This window comes from Triturus cristatus, chromosome 2_1, assembly GCF_964204655.1.
Source record: "Triturus cristatus chromosome 2_1, aTriCri1.1, whole genome shotgun sequence".
Lineage (NCBI taxonomy): Eukaryota > Metazoa > Chordata > Amphibia > Caudata > Salamandridae > Triturus > Triturus cristatus.
The window spans coordinates 595,186,475-595,214,404 of record NC_140581.1 but is presented as its reverse complement, the minus strand read 5'-3'; positions in this window follow the sequence as shown (position 1 = coordinate 595,214,404).

The window sequence follows — 27,930 nt, the reverse complement described above, 5'->3', positions numbered from 1 at the left end:
AAAACATAGCTATGTCCTACGATCCACACTAGCATTTTGAAGGTATGGCTGGAAGGTATGGAAAGATAGCTCATGCAGTTCTTCGTAGAATAAGAGATATGTTTAAAGATGGGGAACTAGTTTCTTTTCGCATACAAAATGGTACCTGATTGTGGGAAAGCATTGTTTTTTAAAAGTAGGGTGCACATTTGTTTTGTGGAAAAGTATGTTTGTGATTGGTTAAGAAAAAGCAGTTTGCACGTACATATTATAGTACATATTATAGGATAAAATTTGCTCAACTCAACCACACCTGCTACTTGCATTTGGAAGGCACTGTTCGAACTTAAAACAATTGTGAACTTTTAACCTGCACGTGCCTTTAAATGTTCGAGAAAATGTTGCAAAAAATATCGTTAAGTTTTAAAAAATTGATAAACTTTTAACCTCCACGTGTTGTAGAATGTTCTAGAAAGTGTGTTGATAGAATACGTTGCATTTCTGACTTTGATGTGTACTTGAATATTAAAAAAACTATTTATATGGAAAAGTAGAAAGACAGTAATAGAGAGAATTTTTGAAAGCTAAAAGAATCAAGGAACTGTTGTAATTTGTTCTTGATTACCTACTGGCGGTCGCCAGTAGGTAGTTATCACTGTTAACGGTCTGAAAGTGCGGTGTTGCTCAGAGTGGCATGGTAGTGATATGATATGGTGCTACACTCGGGTATGAAACCGAGAGTCTAAACTGTGAGGTCATTGCTGTAAAGTGATGTGGTCTGGTGTGTTTGTAGCATACGTGTGCAAGTAGTGTTAGTAGGCGTTTATGCCATACAGGGAGTGGGAAGCAAACTACTGATCGCTACTGTGTGTTGATAGTATACCGGAAGCGGGGAGCGAAGTAGTTACACCTACCGGTGTGAAGACTTGGGGATGAAACCGAGCTGATTGCTGTAAAGTGATGGGCTCTGGGCGGTGTAGGATACTAGCGACTGTAGTATAAGTGTGTAAGTAGTGTTAGTATGCATTTATAGTATATAGGGAGTGGGAAGCAAACTACTCATCCCTACTGGTGTGAAGACTCAGGGATTAAACCGTGAGTCTAAATTGTGAGCTCATTGTTGTAAAGTGATGTGCTCTGGGTGCTGTAGCATACTTGTGGAAGAAGTGTTAGTTTACATTTATACAATATAGGGAGTGGGAAGCGAAATTCTTACCCCTACCGGTGTCAAGACTTGTGGATGAAACTATGAGCTCATTGCTGTAACGTCATGTGCTCTGTGTAGTATTCCATTGTAAGTCATAGTAGAATGGTAGTATGTAATTCTACTAGAATCTAAGGGGCATATTATCAAGGAACGGCGTTAAAATTATCGCCGCTTTAGCGGCAGGAAACTGCCGCTAAAACGGCGATAATGGACTTGATAATATGCCGTAGAGAATTCCAATAGAAGCCCATGTTAACACGAGAACTTGGTATGTAATGTTAGAATGTAGGGCTGTCATGAGGGGAACCTTGCGGAGTTTGTACACAGTGCTGGATTAGATGGTTGCTTTGCTGTCTGCTCCTGTTGGTGGTTGTTTCAGGTGTCTTGTTTTCTTGTAATAAATCTACTTGTTGGATTCACTGCGGTCTGCCTCTTCACTACATAAATGTGGCGACGAGTGGGAGAAGGCAAAAAGAAGGCACCTCTCAGCAATATTTCAAAATTGCTTGCGTTGTGCTGAAGACCCGTTTTGTTCGTGTAGCTGTTTCTACTCATGCCAGGGTCGTCAGCTCATTGAACTATGTCATCCGACTTCTGGTAGGATTTATATTTTTAGATTTTGCGCTTCCTCACTACATTCTGGTCACTGTACTACACGTGTATAAGTAGTGTTAGTATGCGTTTATACTAAGAAATGCATCATGGTAGTAGGGAGGCCGACTTCTCAGGCGCAGCTCATTCAATGTCCCGGGGTGTGCATTCGCTGGACATTTGTGTTTGCTATTAGAGGGTGGTGCATGGCTTCCACCCTGTGATAGAAAATATTTGTTCGACTACTTGAAGCGAGAGGAGGAAAACCTCGTATCGCTGTAATAGAGGGGATGCGGATGGTAAAAATGGAGAGAAAAGAATAAAAACAAAAAAAGCGGGGTCTCACCCGTTCTTTTAAATGAGGCCCCTGGTGGGTGGGTAATGTTCCATGGCCAATCCAATTATTATATTGTGGGGTCTCTGTAGGACTGGGAATCTTAATGTCACATGACAATTAGATGCAGAAGGGCACAGAGACGTTTTGCAGCCTAGGGGAGCGCCACCTTCCCGGGTATTGTTTACTAATTGTTTGGGGGGTTCGAGGCCAACTGAAGTCCGGGGATCGCCACACTCCGGGTCTTTATTTAAATATGCAGGGTGGGCTTCGGCAGTCCCTGAAGCCTCAGTGGTCCTAGGCAGTGCCTTATTTGTTCTGTAATCACACGGGCAGTGCTTATGGTGTTATAAAGTGATACACTCATAGAACTCTTGCAGTTGTACAATTACCCAGGCTTCATTTGTCTAATAGTCAGTTAGATTATGTTTGGTAGGTGCACTCTAATATTAAATAATGTTGTCCAGAAAATCTCCTATAAACAGATGATTTTCACAATAAACAATAGACAAGTGGCGTCAGAAAAAGAAGACCTATACACTAAGTTATTTATTTGAAAAAATAAGAAACCTTTATTAAAACAGAAATAAATAGAAATGTAACTTTAATAGAACAGTATAATAAAAAAAAACGTGGGTTGGACTCCAGTGGAAGCAGCGTAGAAAACCTGCAAGACAAAAATGAAACATAAGTATTTGTGCTATGTGGAAGAGCTAAAGAAAGGTAGTCCGAATGAAAGGACCATAGTGAGAATGGAAGGGAGGGGGAGTGGGTGGAAGGGAAAAGGGGAGGGAGAGTCAAAAGAAGAGAGGGAGGAGGAGACAGAGCGTTGGCCTATTGCACCCAGCCCGTAGTGTTTACCCTCCATCACCTGTTTGTCTAGGACGCTGGGGAGAGTGTGGTTCAGTAAGTCCTTAAAATTAAATACATGAGGCCAGAGATTATGGGCCATATTATGAAGGAAGGGCGATAACATCATCGCCGCTTTAGCGGCAGGAAACTGCCGCTAAAGCGGCGATAAGGGGTTGATAATATGCCCTTGTGAATTCCCTTAGAAGCCCAGGTTCTGGTGTGAACCTGGGCTTCTATGGGAATTTACAAGGGCATATTATCAACCCCTTATCATCGCTTTAGCGGCAGTTTCCTGTCGCTAAAGTGGTGATAATGTTATCGCCGTTGTTTGATAATATAATCCTACATTATTAGCTACGGGAAAATTGCTTGCATGCACCTGTGCACCCAGGGTGCTGCACCCCAACCCCTTCCACCGCACTGTGCTCAATTGTAGGTCTTGCACACTGAGGCTTCACTGCTCACCTGCCACCACTGGTGTGTCCCACGATATGTTGGTGCAAGCTCCTAGTCCGGGGTATGTTTGTACTATAGACCAGGTCTCCGGTTGGGGACGGTGTCTTGATACCACGATGGAAGGTGTCAGAATGCCAGGGCATCATTGCGGGGTCAGCTCCCGCTCCGCCCTTCTTGTGGCAATTAATGGAATGTCTGAAAAGGGAGAAAAATTTAATGGTGGAAACGTCTGGAGGTAAATGAAGGTTTATTTCAAGCTTGATAGAAAATAGGAGTTGAGTGCATCCTTCGTTTTTGAAGTACGATCTACCAACTGTTAGTGGTAATCGTGGTTCAAAGAGGAGTTGGAGTGCACAAGGTTAAATAATAATATGTTATGCCAACATTCACATACAAAGGAGCAGAGCGCATGCTAGAAGCATAATGTGCGCGTGTAATGCAGTGGCAGGAGCCTGTGTGCATGTACACTTAGTAAGGAGCTCACTACAGTGTCCTAAAAGCCAACACCACGTGTCTGTAGGGCAGCGTTGCCCGCTGGCTCAGGCCTACAGTACTGTCCAGCAGGTCCTTAAAATTAGACCGATGTGACTGAATGAGGTCAGAGATCACATCATTATGCACGGCAACATCGCTTTTTCGCATGTGCGCACTCAGGGTGATGCACCCAACCCCTCCCGCAGAACTGCCCTCAACAGGTGTCTGTAGGGCAGCGCTGCCCATAGGTTCAGGCCTACCTTATGGTATAGCAGGTCTTTAAAATGAGACAGAGATGTGACTGAATGAGGTCAAAGAGAACATCATAACACATGGCAATATCGCTTATTCGCACGTGCGCAATCTGGCTGATGCATCCCATCCCTCCCGCAGCACCGCGCTGAAGAGGTGTCTGTAGGGCAGCGCTGCCCGCTGGCTCAGGCCTACAGTACAGTCCAGCAGGTCTTTAAAATGAGACATTGATGTGACTGAATGAGGTCAAAGATCACATCATAACACACGGCAATATCGTTTGTTCGGACCTGCGCAGCTAGGCTGAAGCATCTCACCCCTCTCGCCGTAGCGCGCTCAATTGGAGGCCCTGTGCACCCAGGGCGCTCTGCTTACCTGCGGTCATTGTTGTGAGAGCAAACACTACGGGCAGCAGTGCTCACAATTCAGATGGAGTGTTGATTGCAGGAGAGTGTACACCTCATGGATCCCTTTCATAGACGACGGGCAGTAGGGCTCACAATTTAGAGCCCATGTTGATTGCCAGGATGGAGTACACCTCATGGATCCATTTCTTTTTTTTATTGCGCATTGTGATATGCGAGGTGGATGTGGCAAATCATTTGAGGTAGTGTGGAAGAAGAGGGACGTGTGGCGTCATGGTTATCCTATTTATACGTACACAAAGTGGGCTGGGCTTGCGTACGCCAGCGTAGGGGTGTGAATAATTATTCCGGGGATTTGGGCGTTGTTCAGTTCCTGTCTGGCCAGGAAGTGTACTTACTTGTGTTTCTTTTGTAGTTTTGACCTCGCAGAGTGTGCAATTTAGATTAGTGTAGCATGTGTCGGGAGGGCGGAAACTATCGTTAATGAGATGGCATGTGATCTAGGATGTGCAGTCTGCCCGTGGCTGATGATGCTCCTTAGAGCCAGCAATACCCAGGCAGAAAGGCAGCACAATAATGTGCAGGCACACACACCAGGGGCATCGTGTAACACATATTTGTTTTTTGATGGAAAGTTTGAGATGCATGCCAATCACACGTGGAAGGCTAATGTACAGAGCATGAATATTGAGCAAAATGATCGTTGCATGTTGTGTGTAGTATAAGATATGTGTATACAGGAAAACACTTTTCAAAAAAGCTTTCTAAGCAGAAGAGATGTCTCTCATCAAATGTTGTAGAGAGAATGAGTAAAATGGGTGGGGTCGTACAACTGTTACAATGGGAAATGTTATGAACCAATCAAATGCTTTTTTTTAAGGTCACATGGCAATCGTGCACCGAGCGTGCAAGGAGGCCGCACCCGACGTGATTTTGACAAAATATATTTATCATAATATAAGTTTATTACAGTTAGATACATACAAATGTTTAAAATAATTTTGATTTTCGCGTGCTCTCATATACTGTTTAAAGTTATTTAGATATACTTTTGAGACCAAAAAAATAAATAAGGGAATGGCGTACCCGGCGTGATACTATATGTCTATGATGTAACACAGGGCCTGGCAGCATGTTCTCGTCGAATACGCAATGCGCAGCAGGCGCGGCCCCATACGTACATGACGTAACGCGTGGCTTGGTACTGAGTACCCGTCGGATACCAAAGTAGTACCTGGGGTGACTTCATGCGTATATGATGTTACGCGAGATGCGGTGCCAGGAACTCGTCGGATACGAAATGCGCATACTTTACGAGTTTAGCAATATGGTGGATAGGATTCGTGTGGTGATGGAGCTTGGTATGGGAGTGCAGTTTTCTCCCAAACAAAATATATATATATATATATACATATTTTTTGGGGAAGATATAAAACATTACATGATTTTTAAAGTTAAAAACAAGAAGTCTAATAGAGTTCCAAAATATTTAAAAATATAATATAAACATTAAAATATGAACTTAACATTTAAAAAACCTTCGAAATTCACTGAAAAAACAATAGGTTTTACAGACGTTATAGTTAGGAATTAGCATTTAAAAACCTTAGAAATTCACTAAAAAAAACATAGGTTTCAGGGACGTTATAGTTAGTTGAACATTTGACTCATATAAAATCAGAGAAATTCGCCTGTTATAGTTAGTTGAGCTAACTATGACTCGCGAGCCCGCAATGTACTGCTGATGATGTCACATATTACATCACTCATGACATGGTCAGTTACATTACTGATGACATCATTGATGACATCTCAAATGACATCACTCATGACATCACTCATGACATCATTCACGTGACAATCTGATGCACATACTGATACTATAATATAAACTTTGATACACACATTCTAAAATGCTGACTACTATTTTTGAAACCATACACAGAAGGATGCCATATACTACATAGCACTCACTATTTCCTAGGTCTACACACACATCCAGTCACTTATATATGTAGTTACTCATCAATAGAGGACTATAATATGCACTCATACATCTATACATGCAGTCACACGCTGCCACTCATCCATAGAGTTACTCACACGCCTAGTCAGTAATGCAAAGAATGAATCACATACCCATTTAATCATGTATACAGTTATACACACCAACTTCATTATTTTTAGACATACCACATCACTTATTTATACAGATACTAACACATATTTACTGTCTTATACAATCACTGATAGAAGCAGACACGTATTTATACACCCACTCTTGAAATAACTTAGTCTCACGTATACTCATTTATATACTCCAACGCTCACATATAGTGGCTTAAAACATATGTAGTTAGCCACAGATATACCAATGAGACATTTATTCACTCACCAACACACCCCTGGACACACTAACTCACCCATACAGCCCTTTCCAGATGCACTTTTTAATCCATACAATCACTGAATCACGCACTCAGACATCTATCCACAGACTCATATACCCACCCACCCACACAGGGACCCATACAGATACTCAGACAACAAATCAATAAGCTATATAGACACTCATGTAGGTATTCAGCAACTCATAAAGTTGCTTACACACCAATGTAGAGACTAATACAGACTTTTACACAGTTTAGTCACTAACCCATGCATTCAGTAAGACACGTTCAATCACTCACTTGCACAGTCAGTCACACACATACAAAATAATTCCTTTAGGCACTTGTAAATGCATTCATTCTTCAATACACCTTGGCATATATATATAAAACATATTTACATTTTATAGAAACACACATTCACTGGATGATGACATGAGTGATGTCATCAGTGATGTCACTGACCATGTCATGAGTGATGTAATATGTGACATCACCAGCAGTGCATTGCGGGCGCGTGAGTTATAGTTAGCTCAACTAACTATAACAGGCGAATTTCTCTGGTTTTATATGAGTCAAATGTTCAACTAACTATAACGTCCCTGAAACCTATTTTTTGTGAATTTCTAAGGTTTTTAAATGCGAATTCCTAACTATAACGTCTGTAAAACCTATGATTTTTTCAGTGAATATATATATATATATAGCTGTAGCTCGCTTTTCATCCGTTGCCTCCTCCGCCAACAAACGAGAGTGGTCCCAAATATTGTGCAATTTGATTTATTTCTGCTCAAACAGCCTCGCCATTACGCGTTTCGGCAGTTGCCTGCCTTGATCACATGACAGCGTAAGGAAGTCAGATCGCCATTTTTAAAGTGACAGTGCATGACAAAAAGTTAATATAAATGGAAAAAATACTTGCTTACAATGCTTCGAAGTATTTTAAACAAAACTGGTGATGCCATTATTTGCTTAAATGCTTTTTTTACACTTTCATAAAAATTGTACCTGTGACTTTTCTTAAGAGTACATATTATGAATTGTACCAACTTGGTTTAATATAATCACTTAACATACCAATAATTTCCTTAGCACAAATGATGCTTTAAACCAATACCAATGTTTTATCTATTTCACACTTTCATTCTCCAACGTTTTTAAAAAAAAGATTTGTGATTTTGCCCATCTATATAAATACCCTAACAAAGTGCTATTTTGTTTCATAAAAGTGCTAGTGCTAAAACCATTAAAACCAATATTGTTCTTTTTGATTTGTACCATCTAGCCCAGGGCAGCTTGTATTGACATAATGTCATTTACCATACTATTTGAGCATCCCATGGCAAAAAGGATTTTTAGTACAAATCTCAGCATGTGCAAACAAAGCAAGTGCACATGGGGAACATAGCTAACTTGTTAGCTTTCATTTTCAATGCATTTGATTACTATGGTTGTAAACATAGACATGAATATATGTAAGTAAATAAATAAATACATATAGATATCAATAAATACACAACTCAATTGCTAAAATCATCAGTTACACTCAATCCCCATACAGTTGCTTGATTATCAGTCTATGTTTTAGAATTGATCATTTAAACAAGCAGCATAATTGTATAGATATAATTTTTAAGACCAATATTAAATACAATAAAATAAACCTAATTGACAACACATACGGGATAGGTCACAAAAACTCTGGACTTTCTGAAAATTGGTTGTGGGGTGTCATAAGTATGTATAAAGGTCCTCACTTGTATTGAGACCCCCTGGATATTTAGAGGGTCATTAGGATGGCGGGCGGACTTTGTCTGCCCGCCATCCTGTCGTGGAATGGGACCGCCCGCCATTGGTGCAGGGGTCCCGTAGGTGAAATTAGGATGCGCCCGCCAAACTGGCGGGCGCATCCTGCATTCCTGACATTGCGGCGGGCGGTGCTCTCAGCACTGCCCGCCGCAATGCCAAGAAGGCATGTCGTGCACATCCATGCCCAACATGGCAGGCACCGTGCGATGCCTGCCATGTTGTGCATGGAACTGCAGGGGGGTACCATAGGTACCCCATGTGCACACCCCACCCCCAGAATCCCTGGGGGTAGCGGGCCCCCAATGTAAAAAAACGCCTGCCTTTCCGTGGGCAGGTCCCCGTCTGCATTGTAATATGGATGGCAGTGTCTACCAGACACCGCCACCATATAAAATGCTTTTCTGCCCGGTAGGCAATCAGGCGGATTGCCTACTGGCGGAAAACCAGAGGACGGTCTTCCCGTCCGCCTGGGTCCCCCCGCCATGGTAATGTGGCGGGGGAATTTGAAAGCGGGCGGTGATTTTTAGCGGGCGGATCGCCACCGCCATACGGGTGGTGGTGATCCGCCTGCTATACTAATGACCCCCTTAGCATCTAACTCTAATATATATTGGGTTTCCAGACGTCTCAATTTTGCTTCCCTGTTTCCTCCTCTTCTTTCCAAGGGGATCGCATCTAACACATAATATCGTAAATGCGTAAGATTGCTTTCATGACATTCTTTAAAGTGTCTGGCCACAGGGTAGCTTGGGTCGTTGTTGGTGATTGCCCTTGTATGCTGTAAGAATCTTTTGTGTACCGCAAATTTAGCACTGCCAATATATTTTAAATCACAGCTACACTCTAAAACATAGACCGCATATTCAGTTTTGCAGGTCAAATGTCGAGTAACGGACAGAGGACTATTATTAAAAGCTGTGCAATATACTGATTCGTTAACTCCAAATTGGCAGGCCTTACAACTAGTGCATTTTAAAAAAAACTTTCTCGCTGTAAGCCATGAACCTATCTCTTGGTCCTCAGGATTATTCTTCACCAGGGCATTGCCCATGGATGCAGTTTTTCTATGTGTAATAGCTGGCTTTCTCGATAGGGATTGCCCAATTATAGGATCATCTAGTATAATGGGCCAACTACATCTCCACTATCCCCCTGATCTGTTTCTCCTGCCACGAAAACCACATAATGATACATGTGAGTTCATTCTGTATTCCCAAAGTACTACCAGATGTTACCTCCAGCTTGCTTCTGTATGTTAATAACTCTTTCCTGGGCTTCTGTCTAGATTTTTCAATGGCTTTGTCTATAATTTTACTCTTGTATCCTCTTTCCGGAAATCTGGCCTTACTTTCATTTTGTTTATTTTCACATTCTGTCTCATTTCTGCAAATTCTTCGTATTCGCAGCATTTCCCCGTAGGGGATGCTTTCTATAAGGTGACAGGGGTGTGCACTCAATGCATGTAATAGCGCATTACCCGCTGTCTCTTTTCAGTACAGGGTAGTAGACATGACATTGTTGCTAATAGTGATTTGTTCATCCAAAACGGTTACACTTTCCTCACTTATACAAGATGTAAACCGTAAGCTGAAATCATTGATGTTAAGTTGTGCTATAAATTCATTTGCACTCCTTTCTGTACCATGCCATACTATGAACAAATCATCTATATAGCTTAGCCAACAAATTATGTTTTTCGGGCAAATGTGATCATATTGCTTCCTGAGGACCAGCTCCTCCCACCAGCCCATGAACAAACATGCTTAGCTGGGGGAGAAGCTAGCCCCCATCGCTACTCCCTGTATCCGCTGATATACCTGATTTTTAAAAAGGAACAAATTGTTTTTCAGACAAAAGGTCAATATGTCAATAATCATTCTGTTGTGTTGAATATAGTGAATTGGTCTACTGGATAAAAAATGCTCAGTTGCCCTTATTCCATCACCATTTCGTATGCAAGTATATAAGGACAATACATCAAGTGCTATCATGCGATACCCGCTTTGCCATTGTATGTTCTTAATTTTTCGCAAGAAATCACTTGTGTCCTGCACACAGGAATATAAGCCACGTACATGTTCCTGCAGGAAAAAGTCAATATAGCGTGACATATTCTCAAATGGCCCATCACAGGCTGAAATGATCGGTCTTCCTGGCGGCTTGTATCTGTCCTTATGTACCTTAGGGATGAAATATATCTTCAGAATGGTAGGATGCTCTTTTGTAAGGTATTTGTATTCATCGGAATTTAACATGCCCAAATTCTTCCATGCCAGCAATTTTGTCATATAGCAATCTTGTGTGCTTTTGAATTTTTGGAAAGAGCTTTTTCTATAGCACTCCATGTTGTTTAATTGTCCCAGTGCCTCAATCATGTATTCCTTTAGAGGCCAAAGGACCGGGTGATATATATATAGTGTTACTTAGTGAAGAGTTAACATTTAGGTACACAAATTACAATTCAAATTATTCTTAGATACATCTTGCTTTAGTTTTCATTTTTGATGCTTTTTTCAAGTTTGTGGGTGATTTACTGGTTACTTTTTTTCTGTTGGTTGAAAAAAAATAGTTTTATTGAAGGGTTACATTTGGTTTGCTAGTTTTGTTTAGTTAGTCCCAATTTTTATTTAGATTTGTTTTGTTCTAGAAAATACTTACTATTTTTTGTTGATGTAATTTGTTTCTTTCATGTTGTTCTTGTATTGTATTCTGTAGAAGTAAATAAAATAAAAGTATTTGTTAGTTATAGTTTGATTTTTCAGTAAAGTTTTTAGGTCTAATAATTTAAGTTTAAAAATTAGTTATGATATATACTTACTTTGTTTCATATATTTCGTAAATGATGATTTAGTTCTATCGTTTGGAGGTAATGGTGGTTTGGAAATTTCTAGGTATACCTTTGGTCACTTTTAGTGTATAAAATATAAAGAAACATAAATTATATTTTAGTTTAGTATTTTTATATCTTTAATTATTTTCTAGCTATGGGACTTGAGATCAAACCATGAAGAACTACTTAGGACTCCCCGCTTTTCTAAAGCCAGGCTGGACTGACGTGCTTTCTCAGTGAGAACTGCGTCTCTTTGGAACTCTATGCCTTCGTAAGGCTGAGACAGAATCAGCATTCAGGAAAGCCCTGAAGACCTGGCTCTTTAACCACCCTTAAAGGCCCCCTCTCTCACTGCTGTGTCCACTCCTAGCGCCAGGACACCTCCGTTGGAGGTAGCTGTGTGCTCAATAAATGTCCAATGATTGATTGATTGATTTTTGGAGTTATAATTTAAATTTATTGTTTGGGATAACGTCTGTTTGAATTTTCTGGCAGTTATAATTTAATTGTTTAATTTTATTGAATTTAGTTAACGTGTCTTTTTTTTCAATAGTAATATAATTACAATATGTGTTAATAAATGTCATATATTAGGTTTAAATGTGTTATATATATGTTTATGTTTGATAGTGATATTTTATTATGTTGTAGTATTTGTGTGTTTTTTTATTTAATTTTTTAAGTTTATTAGTTTGTATTTTTTTTGTATTTGTGTAATTCTTTTTTAGGTGTGTGTTTTAATGTTTGAATTATGTTGTTTTTTTTAAAGTGTTGACAATATTTTCTTTAATGTTTAAATGTTATTTTTATGTTTAGTTAATATGAATTTTAGCGATGTTTGTGTTGACTATATTGTGTATATCAATATTTTTGTTGCATTATGTGCTATTTTACATTTTTCAATATTTTTGTGTACTATTTTTTGTAGTCGATAAATATTTTGACAATATTTTTTCCGCGATATTTGCGTCATTTCAATTGTGTGTATTTGAAGTCGATATTTTTGTGTGCGATTTTAGTGACTCAATAATTGTGTAGATCGATGTTGTGTCAGTGATCCGTCTGGGTCCTAACTGCGGTGGGTAGTGAGCAACAGAACGATGGATTTAACCCAGATCTCTTGACTGGGGGTGAATGTTTGATTTATTCAGCATTCCGTCCATCATTTGTTGCAGTAACACAATCTGTTTTAAAGGCATCCAACGTTTGCCTAAGGGACGGAGCTTTTACATACCCAAAATTATGTATTTATTTATTTATTTATAAAGTTTTATATAGCGCAAACAAGATCCCGAAGGATATCAGAGCGCTTTACAAAAGGATGGAAGGAAGGTAATAAATGCAATATTGACATCAAAAAAAGCATAATAAACATGAACAATTACAGTACAAAGGAGAAAAATACAACAACTAATACATATCAGGCTAAGAAGGGGGCAAACGATGAGGTAAAGAAGAATGGCATCAAATGAAGGTCTAACGGTTGTAGGATCAGAGACTTCAAGCGGATTATCAGAACCCATTTAAGGTAAGAACTTGTTCATTAGGAATCTTTTGGCTTCCAGTTTGAAAGCAGCAGTGAAGGAGATTCAGCGTACTTCCGGTGGAAGAGAGTTCCAGCTCTTCGGGGCAGCGCCGGAGAAGGCTCGTTGGCAGGTTTTCCCTTTGCTGTAGATTTGTGGTTTCAGGAAGAAAGAGTCTGCAGTTCTTGAGGGTCTACCGCCCCCAGATAGATCAAGTTTTTGTGCTAGGTAACTGGGGGGTTTGAAATGTAGGGCTTTGTCTACTAGACAAGCCATCTTTAGCTGATTTCGAGCTTCGTAAGGCAACCATTTAAGGGATTTTAGGACTGGGGATATGTGCACGTTTCTTTTGGTACCTGTAACCAGCCTAGCCGCAGCATTCAGAGAAGCCCTTAGAGGAGCCAAAGTATATTTGGGGGAGTCCACAGAGCGTAGCACTGCAATAGTCAAGTCTCGTCAACACAAGTGCTTGGACCACCTGCTTGAAATGAGATTGTGGAAGGAATGGTTTGATATTTCTGAGTGTCCTTATCAAGTGATTAGCTCCCTTACACACATTGCCGATATGAGACTTCATGTTCAGATGCTTGTCCAGGGTGATTCCAAGAGATTTGGCTGAGTCTATAATGAGGGGGGAGCAGTTGAAGGCAGTGGGGTGATTCAACCAAAGGTCTGGCTTTGGGGATGTGGTTTGGAGGAGAGATGAGAAGGAATTCTGTTTTGGAGGTGTTGAGCAGGAGGTGGTTCTTGGTTAACCAGTTTTGAGTAGACGTTAGGATAGAGTTGAGTGAGATGATATTTTCCGGAGAGGAGAGTTTCAAATAGAGTTGTGTATCGTCTGCATACATGTGGAAGCGAATGTTCGTGGAATTTAGTGCATTAGCTAAAGGTTCCAAGACCAGGTTGAATAGTATAGGAGATAGGGCGGACCTTGGGGGGACCCCCATGAGTACTGGAGAGGGCTGGGAGAGAGTGTAGTTCACCTTGACTCATTGTGATCTGTGGTGGAGGAAAGACGAGAACCATTGTAGCACCTGACCGGAGAAGCCCATCCTGTCCTTCAGAATGGATATGATGTTATTGTGATTGACCGTGTTGAGAGCCGATTCAGTGCTATGTCCCTTCCGAAAGCCAGATTGATGCTGGACTAGGAGTTGGAAGTTCTCTATGTGCGCACAGAGTTGGGATTGGACGCATTTTTCAAGGAGCTTGGCTAGGGTGGGGATGTTGGATATAGGGCAGAAGTTGTTAAAGTTAGCCCTATCAGCATTAGGTTTTTTTAGTATGGATAATACCTGAGCTGATTTTAGGCACTCTGGGATCGAGCCCTGTGACAGTGAAGCATTTACAATCCTTGTCCAGGTGGGGATGAGGACATTCTTGATTTTTTTTAAGATGGAAGGAGGCAATGGGTCGCTGAAATGATTAGATGGGTTAATACTCTGAAGAATCATGATGATGTCTTTTTCACTGAGGGGAGTGAAGGTGCCCCATGATGAATTGTTCTTGGTGTTCAGGCTGAGCTTCTCAAAGAGGTCCGGAGGTGGTGCGGGCCCCGAAGATGGCAGTAGAGCCTTTTTAGAGGCGAGTTCAATGTTGATGAGACTTGCTTTGTCTGTGAAGAAAGCAGCCAGTTTGTCGCATGAGAGTGGGCTGCCTCCAGAATCAAAGTGGTTTGGAGCAACCACTGGTTGCTGTTTAACCAGTTCAAAGAGTTTCTTGGGGCGGTTAGTGGCCTGGTCAAGTTGGTACCTATAGCAATCTGTCTTAGCGTTCTTGATTAGTTTGTTGTAGGAGCTCCTAACAACTCTAAGAAGTTTTAGTCAGTCCGAGGAGGGATTGGATTTCCAGGATCGTTCAACTGCCTTAAGGTTGCGGCGTTCAGAGTTTAAATTGTCGTTGAACCAGGGTTTGGATATTTTTGTTGAAGCATTTTTTTCTTGGAGTGGTGCAATGTTGTCCATGATGTTAGAGATGGTAGAGTTGTAAAGGTCAGTCAGTAACTGAACCTCAACCAGGTCTGATTTGGAGGAGAGGGCAGATTTTATTGGGCTGCTAGTTCATCAGAATTGATAGATCTGAGGTCCCATTTCCAAATCTTTGATTTTGTTGGTTGGGCCTTCCTCATTGAAACCTCTCTGTTAATATAAAATAGGATGCAGTGGTGGTCGGACCAATTCGCAAGGGGTAATGGTGTCCAATGTGATGGATTTACCCTTGGCGATGATGAGGTCTAGAATTTCGCCTTTAATATGAGTTGGCCGGTCACAATACTGAGTCAGCTCTTGATCATCTAGGAATGATTTAAGGCAGGATACATCGTGGTCTTTGGGGTTAGCCCAGTGAAGGTTGAAATCACCGAGGAAGATTTGGGACGTAGCCGAGTCGACATTCCCAGAGATAATTTCCATATGTTGTGCAATGAAGGGGAGATTGTCACCCAGGGGTGATAAAAAGTGTGAAGTTTGCACACCGACTGGTTATTACTAGAGATGCTGAGACAAAGGTATTCACAGGAGGATGGTGTAGAGGACTCTGAGTGAGAAACCGAGAGTGTGTTCCTGTGAATACAGGCTAGGCCATCACCTGACTTCAAAACTCTGTCTAGGTGAATTATGTTGTGGGTAGCAGGTACTAGGAGTTCTAGGATAGGAGTGGAGGTGGGATTTAGCCAAGTTTCAGTGAGGATGATAATGTCTAACTCATTGTGTTGGATGAGGTTGAAGATATCGGAGGTGTTTACTGGCTGACCAGCAGTTGAGTAGCCCACATTTAAGTCGTACCAGATTAGCTGGGGAAGGAGTCTGGGTGGCGTTCACTCTCGTGAGGTTGTCATTATTGATGGTTCTAAGGGTGTGAGGGGCTTCTCTGTTCGGGTTAGAATGGATGGTTCGTATTTGTCCCAGAGAGATCGTGTTGGTGTAGATAATAGGAGAGTAAGAGTTGAGTAGGTCATTGATATCAGTAGACGCCAGGTAGGCCTTCGATCTTCTGGGGCGGGAGGGGGCGTTAGGTAGGGGTGTGGTTTTTGGGACAGAGGGGGGAGCTGGCCCATGAGATCTTTAACCCTAGGGTGGGTTCTGGATAGGTTTGCAGAGGTGAGGAGGGAGCTGATCAAGGGGAGATGATCAATTGAGAGGGCTTTCAAGTCATGTAGTTCAACAGTGAGAAGGTGCAACTGTAGAGAAATATCGCCCAGGCGCGCTACCAAGTCTGAGTGTTGGAAGAGGGGTGAAGGATGAGTTAGGAAATCGGGCGAATGGGGGCCTCGATGTAAGTCCCTGTGGTCCAAGGTGGTGGAGTGTGGTTCCGGGGAAGGGAGTTGATCATTAGGGACTCGCGGTGCACTATGGTCTTTTTGGATACCGGGGTAGGTACATTAGCGAGGGAAGAATGGTTGTTGAGCTGTGATTCAGGTATGGCCCATACAGGATTGACTGGATTTGTCCGATCTTGGTCCGCGGAGGACATATGCCGGGTCACTGGCCTAGAGGATGGCATGGAGAGAGGGATGTGGGAAGGGAGGTCCTTTGTTGAGAGCAATGGCAGTGGGTCACTAGGGAAACTCTTGGCTTGAGGAACAGTTGGAGTCGGATTGGAGAGCTGTGTGCAGAGCAAACCAGAAATGTTTCTCACCTTTGGGGTCGGGGGTCTAGAGGGTTGGGACAAGACACCAGGGGACAGAGCATCTCTACGGTCAGTTAAAGGTGAAGCATGATTTAAAAAGAGTGAGGCCACCCCCACTGTGGTGGGGGAGGGCTGGATATAACCAGAGTAGTGAGAAGTAAGCAGGATTAACGGCGGACTCCAATGACTGCACCTCCTTACTGAGTTCCCAGTGTGTGTAGAATAATATTAGTTGATGACGGTGTGCATACTAACACCCCTGCATCCGCCGTTAGTGGATGCCAACTGCCAAGCAGATCAATGAGAATTCGAAAGGGGTTTGGGGTGGTGCACCACCAAAAAGTTTGTAAGTATATTACACCAAGTGGTCAGTAGTTGGTATACAAAAAAGTCTTTATTTTAGTTCAGTTGTTGAAACAAAGCCTCAGCCAACGCGTTTCGTTCAGAATGAACTTCGTCAGGGCATAAGCGGAAATGCGAGTACAATCCAATAAAAAACCTGGGTTCATGTAGACCAGAAGCCGTCTCTCGGTAGGTTGCGAAACCGTTGTATTTTATGTTGAGTAAACAATCCTGTTCAATCATCCAGTACCACCTTGATAAGGGCACTGTACACGTATCTGTGACGTGACGGTAGTCCGTGTTCTCCCCTGCGAGTGTCCCGTCGTCACAGATACGTGTACAGTGCCCTTATCAAGGTGGTACTGGATGATTGAACAGGATTGTTTACTCAACATAAAATACAACGGTTTCGCAACCTACCGAGAGACGGCTTCTGGTCTACATGAACCCAGGTTTTTTATTGGATTGTACTCGCATTTCCGCTTATGCCCTGACGAAGTTCATTCTGAACGAAACGCGTTGGCTGAGGCTTTGTTTCAACAACTGAACTAAAATAAAGACTTTTTTGTATACCAACTACTGACCACTTGGTGTAATATACTTACAAACTTTTTGGTGGTGCACCACCCCAAACCCCTTTCGAATAACCAGAGTAGTGGTAGGGAGTGTGTAGGGGTCATTGGGTTTTGCTGAGGCCACGTTTTTGAGTAAAGGGAAGATATTGGCCATCTTAACTAGGTTGATATTGGAGGCTTGGATCAGGTTGATACCGTTGTTGTAGAGGGTGATAGTAGCGTTGGCGTTGAGTATGGGTGAGGGGGACATTGTTAATTTGAGACCATGCGGTGCTTTCCTGGTGCCTGATATTCGGAGCAAAGAGTAAAAAGCATTCCGCCAGCATGCTCTTTTTCTGTTGTAGAAAATAAGGTCATTAACTCTACTACCTTTGCTTGCACAGAAGTAGAAGTAGCAGATTAAAGTTTCGGGTTTAGCTTTGAGTATATGATGTTTGTGTTTTTTGGCAGCATTTTTGGAGAGGTTAGAAGAGTAGTTGATAATGAAGGCGTTGGATCCAGTGGGATTGGGACTTATCTCCATTTTGATAGTGTGTCCTGGGGAGGGAGGGGCCCCTGAAAAGGTGTGTATGGGAGAAGCTAGTTTACCTTCCCAAATTAAGTCTGGTTAGGCCGAATGGAGGGCCTAGAGGGTAGGCGGAGTCAGTTTGTTCGAGTACTTAGGGTCAATAGTTATAGACTTCGGGGTAGGTAGGTTGAGGAGGGAGACAGCTTAAGGAGGCTATGTGAACTGGGAGGTGGAGTTGTAAAAGTGAAAAGAAAAAAAAATTACTGCAGTCTATTCGTGGACTATGGGGTCAGTTATTCAAGGAGGGTGGGTTGATACAAAATGTCCAATATTGTTAACATGTCCTAGGAAGGGAGTCCTACCGTAGGTTTTGATTCTATGAACGAAGAGGAGGCAGTTGTCCTACTTAAAATATCCCAGATACACTGTTACCATCCCCCACGTTGATTTAATCGCATGATTCACTGCATATACTGCCAGGGACACTTATCAGAGTATCGGAGAGGAATGTATGTTCATTAGGCAGGCCTGCCACCACATAACCTGGGAATCACAGTACAGAGGTTTGGAACATTTCATTGTTAGCAATTAAAACTTCACTCCAATAATTCGGCAGTTTTAGACATTGTCAAATTACAAGTTTTAAGGAGCCTAAACCGACATAGCCTGCAAACATTTCTCAGATTGGTGTTGTGCCATGACAGGTATGTAATACCAATAAAGTGCCATCTAGGTCATAGCTTTTTTTGCTGCAGAGCTACCAGCTGAGATGTGTTCCTCGTTATAAATGTCTCCCAATTCCTTCTCAGAGAAGGTGTGCAGAATTTCAGTCTGTCACCTTTGCTGGCCTGATGATTTCTCTGCCCTATTAGGGTGGTCAAGGAGTTTGTAGAACCTGGAGACAATTTTCTTCTCTGCATCTTTTTGTGAGCAGCCACTTCTCAAATGTAATCGATTGCCTAGCCACATCTGATTTAATCAGTGTCTTTCATGGCCAGATTACCTAATTCAGTAAACTGTTCCCCTAATATTAGCAATTTGAAAAAGTGTATATTTTTGGCTTATTCGCCTGAGGTTAGAATGACAAAACAAAGTGAACCCAGCTTTTCAGGCACTTTGTTCCACTCTTCCAGAGAAGGCCTTGTGAATGGCAAGGAGTAAAGACCTTACATGCAGTCTTTCCTTTTCCCCAGTGAATCATCGATATATGTATCCCCACTATTACCGGATCCATAAAGCATCACTGTTTTTAGGATTCTGTGGTTTCCAATTGAAGAATAAATTACAGCTGTGTTGCCTAATAGTACCTTTCAACATTGAGGAGGCCTAGATAGCCCTTCCCATGGCTTTATAGGCGCGGCACCTTCCCAGCCCACACAAACTCTTCTAATACCTTATGGAATGTTTTAGTCTCTTTACAGGGAGCATTAATGACAACAGTTGGTACAGGATTGATAACTTGGGAAGCACTTCCATCTTTATTGCCACTAATTTCCTGAACTAGAAAAGCACCCCCATATGTCAGGATGGTAGGTCTTTTTTAATCTCTTGCAACAGTGAGTGTAATCTGTATCCCCAGTTAGGTTATCGAGCCACTCACCCACTGAAATGGTCTAAAGTCTAGTGCCAAGGCCTGGCTCACTGAGACACTTAGCTCCTTTGACAACTGCTGGTTCACTTTAAAACCAGATGCACAACCAAAGGCATCTAACTCCTCATTCAAAACGGGCATTAATTGCAAAGGGTCGGTCACCAAGACCCGCATATTATCGGATTACATGGACAACTTGTAGGTGTCACAGCCAATCCGTACTCCTGTCAACTGTCTGAGGGCATTATAAACATAAAGCAAACAGCTCCATGATAACAGCAAACAGAAGGAAACAGTCGGAATCCTTGGCTTTTTCTTCTGCGTAATTCAAAACTAGGCAAGGAGCCTTGATTGATCCATATCTTGGCTAGCAGCAGTTTGAATCCTGCCATGACCTTGTCCTGTAATTTGAGATCAAATCCAAAAGTGTTAAGGGCATCATGGAGGAACTGACAATTGACCCAGTCAAACACCTACCATATGTCTAGGTAGGGTAAGAAGGCTCTCTTGAAGTTCTGTGTATATTATTCAATATGAGCATGATCTTTTAAACATTGTCCCCACATTGTCAAACAAAAAAGAAAAATGGACTAATCAGGGTCATTCAATCCTTGAAACATTGGGGCTCCTGAGCCACTAATACAATACTGAATATCTTTCTGTTGGAGTTAAGCATAGAGACTGGCTGGTAGGATCAAGAGAGAGTATGGTCTTTACCCAGCTTAGGGAGCGCTGTTGCCTGTGCTTGTCTCATAGAAGCAGTATACTTAATCCCAACTCTGCAAATTAATTAAATAATTAAATATTTTTCACAGCCAGGGCACACAAAAAAATTCTTTATCAAACATAGATGTGTACCGGTCATGACCCAGTGATTTGTGAAGCTTTACCTTAGTAAAGGTAGTTAAGACCTCCTGAACTCTTATAGGCGGTCTCGGCTCTCTGGTGGCAACTTCTATAGATGTGTATCATGTGCTTGATCTGATGGATTTGCCTATGGACGGTAAGGTGCCCTGCACAAGGCACTGACGACTTTTTCAATTCCAGGGTTTTCATATATCAGGACCCTTGATTCATCCCTTATCAGGCTCAAACTATCTTTCACTATGATCTTTATAAGCTCTAACAGGCCAACAGGTATCCCACTTCATATACTTCCACTGCAGTAGTGCTGCTTGGTTTCTGACTTCAGCCCTCCCTCACTGGTCTGTCGGAAAGGTGCAAATGTTAGACTTCCCTTGACAATGGGTTATGTGTGTACTAAGGTGTTTCCTAACTCACCTTTTCCTTGTCTTTCTGAAGAAAATACAACTTAATCCAACTGTCTATTTCTTTCCTGACAGACTCGTCATACGGGATGTTTTTATTCTGTCTTCAGCATGTGTGTTTTCGGTAATGCCTTACACATTTGGCACCATTATAGATATTGAAGAAAGAGGGTGATGAGGCCCAATGCCTTCATGTGACATCACTGGATGAAGCAGAGAGGAACTTTAATATAAAGTAAACTAAGGTTGCACACGTTCTGTGTGCTGGTGAGAAATATGAATTTTTCAATTCATCTGGATGTTAAGTGCGCCATAAATCTACAAGGTCATTTCTATGAACAAATTCCAATACCTCATGAGATTATCTCTTAGGGCTCATCCATATGCAAAACCAGAATTGTGTCCTTGCCTATATTTTTCACTTCTGATTATTTTAGTCCAGGTGCAATCATAGATTTAAGCAATAACTCCTGTCCCCAGTTAAGTGTGAATATGATGGCTATAATGTGGATGACAGCCTAACCATAATGCAACGGTCAGAGCCCGACCGGATTCTTCCAAAAATTCCCCCAGAATTTCACATGGACATCCTTGAGAGATTGGAATTGCAACCCCACAAGCCAGCTAGTGCTGGTAGGAACTGAGGTGCAGACATGCCCAGGGATGCACTTCCGGCACATTGGAGCCACTTGCATTACTCTGAGTTTTGCCTTTTTAGAAATCAAAAGACTTTGTGAGATAGACATAGTTTTACACTGAATAAATATAGCTATTCCATTCCCCTCGCAGCCTACATCCCTCGTACTACTCATTTTGGATAACTGGTATCTACAAACCAGCATGAGTCTGAGTTCCGTATGAAGAGCATACACTGGTTTACCTTTAGCAATTCCATGCAATCAATTTCCACAAATAGAGTAGGATTTTTGTTATGCTTTCCACTTTTTCAAAACAGTATCTTATAGTAGAGCAGATAGACACTGTTGGAAAGTGGGTTATTGGTAGGGGTAGGTATACACCTACCACCAGCAATAAGGTCACCAACACAATAAAAGGTCCTGTAAAGGTTTCAGTAAATTAGTACCTGGCTCAACCCTTGGTAGCTGGCTACGAGCAGTCAGTCTTAACTTAGGAGATGGGTATGTAAAGCATTTCAAACACCAATACATTAAAAAAGTAAGACACAATAAAAATCCTACACCAAAAGAAGAGGAACTTTTTTTATCTTTAAAATGACACCAAAGTGACAAACATCCTATGTAGGTAAATGGAGCCCTGGTCGGAGACACTAAGCAGTAGGCCCTGGTCAAAATGTTACCTTCACACTTAGAATCTTTTCTGGACCTTTTTCTTATGAAATCGGGCAAGGCTCTTCATCGGGCTGGATTCAGCGAGGGTTCGTTGACTTGATTTTCTGCAAGATCCCGGTCAAACTCTGGAAGTCTGGAGCTCTGAAGCTTTCAGCAGGATGAACCAGAAATCCAGGACAGGTCACTCAACTTATGGAACTTTTTTACAGAAGTTCTCCAAACTTCTGGAAGTCCTTCCAGAAGGCCTCCTTGAGTGTTCAAAGTGTCCAAAACACTAATTCAAATGTCTGGAATCTCGTAGATGGTTTCTAGGATGTCTTGACTACAAATCCATTAGTGCCCCTGGCCAAATCCTTAAAAGTCCACTGGACACACTCCAGGCTGGGCACTCTTGGTGGAGAGGATACAGGTGGCATCTAATAACCTGTAGCTTGCAAGAAGTCCACTATTTAATCCTTTTTGAAGCAAGGCAAAGTCCATAGGGTTGTAGTATCAGATTTTGCCGCAGGTGCAGTCAGTCAGATTGCAGTCCTTTCGGTGCAGATACGGATTCCAGCAGGGCAGTCTGTTAAGAAGTCCAACACATGCACAGATGAGGTTGAAATTGTAAAGACGTTTATTGAAGTATCACTGCATACAGAAACGTCCCATCTCTAAAGGGAGCCAGAAGACAACTGACCCATACACATTCTTAAGTCCCCCAGTGTTCCACCTACTACATTCCACTTCTAAAGAAGGGGGTTCCACATTCTAGGGCATGCAGGATAACTGTAAGATACTACACACCTTTCACTTATTAAGCTAAAAAAAATGTCAATAATTTTTTTTTAGGGGAAGGCCGATGAAGGAAAAGAATAAAAAAAACTCTGAAGAACGCTAAGTTCTAGTTATCTTTTCAGAATGTACCACAGTGATTCTATTAAGGTTCCAGATTTGGTTGTTATCTCATTTAACAGCATTTCAAAATAACTTTACTTCTTTAAGAGGAGCTGGAAATTAGAATGAACCCCTTCTATAAGGGAATGTCTCCCTTACAGTGTCCCCACCATCACCATAGTTACAGAAACAGCATGTCTTACATCAAAGTTGCTCTTCAACATGTTAAGGTCCTGAGAATCCCTCCATGACCACTTCTCACCATTTTCAGGTAATATTCTGTTTCCCATCCAAGAGGGGAACATGATTGTGTTAGGTTGTCTGTCTCCAATCAGAATAAAAGGCACCTTGCCGGTAACAGGTGTGGGGAGTGTGTCTATATAACCTCGCTCTCTCAAAGATTTCCACCCTCCAGTCTTTATTGAGGGAATTGGCAATTTAGATACACTCTTTCAGAACCTTGTTAAATCTCTTCGGATGATAGAGAGAACATTTCTTGTGTTTGATCCCTTTTTATCAGGAAATCCTCCATACCCTTTGCAACAAGTTATACATCATTGTCCGTCAAAATGCACTCTGGCAGGCTTTTTCAACTAAAGACTTTTTTTTTTTTTTTAATTCTTTTTATTTGAATTTTTCAATAACAAACTAAAAACAATACAACTCACTGCTGTGTACATATGTTCAGCGATGACAATGCGTCTACCCTCCATCTTAGCACCAAATAGGAGGTTGCAAGGAAACTCACTCAGTGTTATACGACAGTCTGCTCTTCACCCAGCTGTCCATCTTTCTCCCCCTCCCGTACAAACCCACCCATTCCACCGTCCACCAATACTCCCCACGAGCCAATGTAATGACCACCCACTCCCTACAGCCCCAGGGGATAGCAGCGAGTTACAGCGCCGGCAGCAGAGCGTGCTCCAACCAGTGTATGAAGGGCCCCCATATGTCTCTAGGCCTCGATTGCATCGGCATAAGCTCCCAGTACAAGGCGAGCTGCGTCTGGCAGTAGACAGCGCTTCTGACCCATTCCCTAACGCTAGGCGACGTACCAACTCCCCAGTGCATAGCAGCTTGTCGTTTGGCCAATAATAATAGCATCGCTGGCAGCCTGCGGTGCTTGGGCTCAACCATATTTAAAATTCCCAGCAGCGCAACCTGTGGTGTGCATGGTATCTGTAGGCCCGTGATTTCGCATACTATCGTCACCACCCTGGTCCAGAAAGTCGCCAATGTGGGACAGTCCCACGCCATATGCAGAAAGGTGGCTCCACGAGTGTAACAGTGCCAGCACTCATCTGTGTCTCTCAAACCCATGCGGTGCAATCGGCTAGGGGTGCGATACGTCATGTGTATGTATTTGAAGTGGATCAGGCGCAGCCTGTAGTTGGGGGACAGTATCTCAAGAAGCTTACAGAACAAGTCCCAGTGCTCATCAGTAATATCTGCACCCAATTCCGCCACCCATAGGCCTCGCGCCGCCGGAAGAACCACGGGGTGATTAGCCTGCATCCGCCCATACAGTTGGGATATAAGCTTGCGCCCTGACTCCGCGGACAGCACATTTTCCAGTCAAGTCAAGTCAAATGGTCTTTATTCGGATAAAAAATATCCATAAAAGTACAGTTCATCAACACCAAGAAATTAAAAAATATACAGTTTAAAAACAGTAATAAAAAACAAAAGCAAATCCAAAGTTCTAAGTGCAGGTATAGGCAGAGAAATACAGGAGGAGCAAATAAAGTGCAGGTATATTCAATAAAACATCAACAGTTATATCATTTGGCAGGCAACAGTCAAAAACAGTCAAAAACATGTTCTAAGTATAATAGTATAGATCAGACTTATCCAGACATATAATCGGGGTCATGAGGAGATGTACAGACTGACGATATCAATAGATATACCGGGCAAATGGTAATCTAATGATGGCCATAGATGGACAAAGACAGCTAATAGATGCAATCTTATGTAATAACCATCGTATTCCGCGAACGTATCGCCACCTGCAAAAATGAACTTGCTCTGAAAATCATCTCATCAGTTCCTAGCTGTATTATTTCGATATATGCCAGTTTATAGTCAGTGATTGCTTGTGACCTAAAGTAGGGGATAAAATACTGTTTTGTATATCGAGTGTAAAAATTACAAAAAAGCAAAAAATGTATGGTTGTTTGTTTTAAACCATTACCACAGGGGCAGGACAAATGTTCAAGGTTTTTATTAAAACCAAGTGGAAAGCAAAGTGAGTATTTTATGCTCCCATCCCTAAGGCGAAAGAGAATGCTCCTGTTCCATCTACCGATATTCCTTTTCAAATATTCCTGTGGGGAGGTTATGTTATATCCCGGACAGGACAGAATGGAAATATATCTAATTATTGATGGTTTAGGAAACTCTGAGCGTTCTCGATCCCTTCGGAATGAGTCATATAGTCGCTCTCTCACTGTTTTGATATTCGTGTTCTCTGCATTGTGGTGATGGTAAAAGATGTGTTCCAAATCCACACTAGATAAGCTTTCTTTTACAGCATTCAACCAAGGTATTGACCTACCCCTATCGCATTTAAGGCAGTCACTGATTATTTCCTGTGTTAGGGTTCTTGCCGGGTTTTGCCAAATCTTCAACCAAAAAAGAGCTGGCCGAGATTTAATGAAGTCCTCAACATAATGCAGGTTTAGCTCTTTGTGACAGATATAAGTGGGTGAAGATATTTGGGCCCCCAGAGCCTTCCTACAAAATCTGTTTTCTTCAGTTTGGATGCCACTGCTATTAGCGTACCCCCACACTTCGGCACCGTAAGTAGCGGTTGGTAGGCATTGAGATTTGTAAATTTGTATTAAGGGCAACATAACCTCTGCCCTCTTCGGCTGTTGTAGGCTGATAATTGAATTAACTGCCTTGGCAAGTTTGTTTCTGCCGTATGCTGCGTGTGCCAACCACGAGCCCGTTTCTGAAAAAATCAAGCCCAAATACGGAAAAGTGCTTGTGCTTTTTAAGATGTTATCACCAGAAACTATATGATTGATGCGGTATTTATTGGGCCCGCAAGACATAATATATGACTTCTTAAAGTTGGTACACAAATCCAAACCCGCCATAAAAGAGACAAATCCCGTAATTAAAGTGCGTAGTGCTTTGGGTGTGCGGCCCATCAGGACCGCATCGTCAGCGTATAAGAGTACTGGGAGTGAGTTGCCGTTGATATTCGGCACATCGCATGAAAGATTAGACAGGGATTTATTTAGTTCATTTATATACAGAATAAAAAGTAGAGGGGCCAAGACACAACCTTGTCTGACCCCTCTGCCAATTAAAATATCCCCGGAGACCTCTCCCTCCTTATTTATCCTAACTCGTGCTTTTAGGTCTCTATGCAAATGTGCCAGAAAATGGACTAGTGACTCATCTAATCCATAATTTAAAAGAATCTCCCAGAGTTTCGAACGATTTACGAAATCAAACGCTGACGATAGGTCCATAAAACCCAAATACAGGGGGACTTTTTTAGCGACGGTATACTTACTTAAAATGAGATTTAAGTTCAAGCATTGTTCAACTGTTCCCACTTTGCTTCTAAAACCCAGCTGGCAGGGATGAAGAATGTGATTTTCCTCTGCCCAAAGTCTGATTCTGTTAAAAATCACCCTGCCCAGAATCTTCAGTGTGTTATCTATTAGAGATATGGGGCGGTAACAACTAGGGTTTAATCTGTCGTCTTTTTTAAAGATGGGCACAATAACACTACTTGACCAAGTATCAGGGATTTTAGTATTGGACAAATTGTTGAAGACATTGCACAGCAAAGGAGACCAAAAATCTGGTTCAGATTTGATCAAGTCAATTGATAGTCCATCAGGACCAGGGGCTTTATTCCCTGCGCTTTGATTAATGGCATCTTCTACTTCGGAGATGGAAATGACAACCTTAATATCTGTACAGTAAAAATCTGTGGTTGTTACTGGGGCTGTGTATATTTTAGCAAAATGCTCCTCCCATGATTTAGTTGGTATATTGCAGTTAATGGGGGTTAAATTGGATCCCATGGACCTCAGAGCTTTTACTTCGCCCCAGAACCCAGTCACATCTTTCAGTGCTGCGGTACGTGCCAGTAAATCCCACCTCTCCTTTAAAATCTCATCAGAGCGTAGTTTTGTGGCTTGTTTATAACTTTTTCTCAAGGCCTTAACCAGTGTCATGTTCCGAGGTTTATCGACAAGTGCCTTACGCAGGTCCCGGTTGGCCCGTGAACAGGCCCCATCAAACCATCTTTGGCTCTTATTGTGATGTCTAATGGGCTTAGAAATTTCCTGCTTGATGGCAGAACAAAGGCCAACAAAAGCCTCAACAATCTCTGTGTCCTGGCAATCGCTGGACAAGCATGTTTCCACAATTATGAGGTGAGATTTTATAATTCGTTCAAGTAAGATTTTATTGTTAATGCCTTTCCAAATTACTCTGCATTTGTCAGTGGATACGACCAAATCCCTTGCCCCAATTTCTTTCCTTTTAGTAAATTTATTAACAAATTTGATCGTTGTCAGAATGGGGTTATGATCACTGTAACAAGTTGATAGGACCTCAGCTTTGACAAGACAATTCTCAAGGGACGATGATATAAAAACATAATCAATGGTGGAAGAACAGCCACGACCTATATAAGTGGGCAACTGATCAGTATCGGGAGATCCACCGGCTTTTGCCATTACATCGGTTAGTTCCCTAGAGGATAAATAGTTGAACAGTTCTTCCCCTCTTTTACATGAAA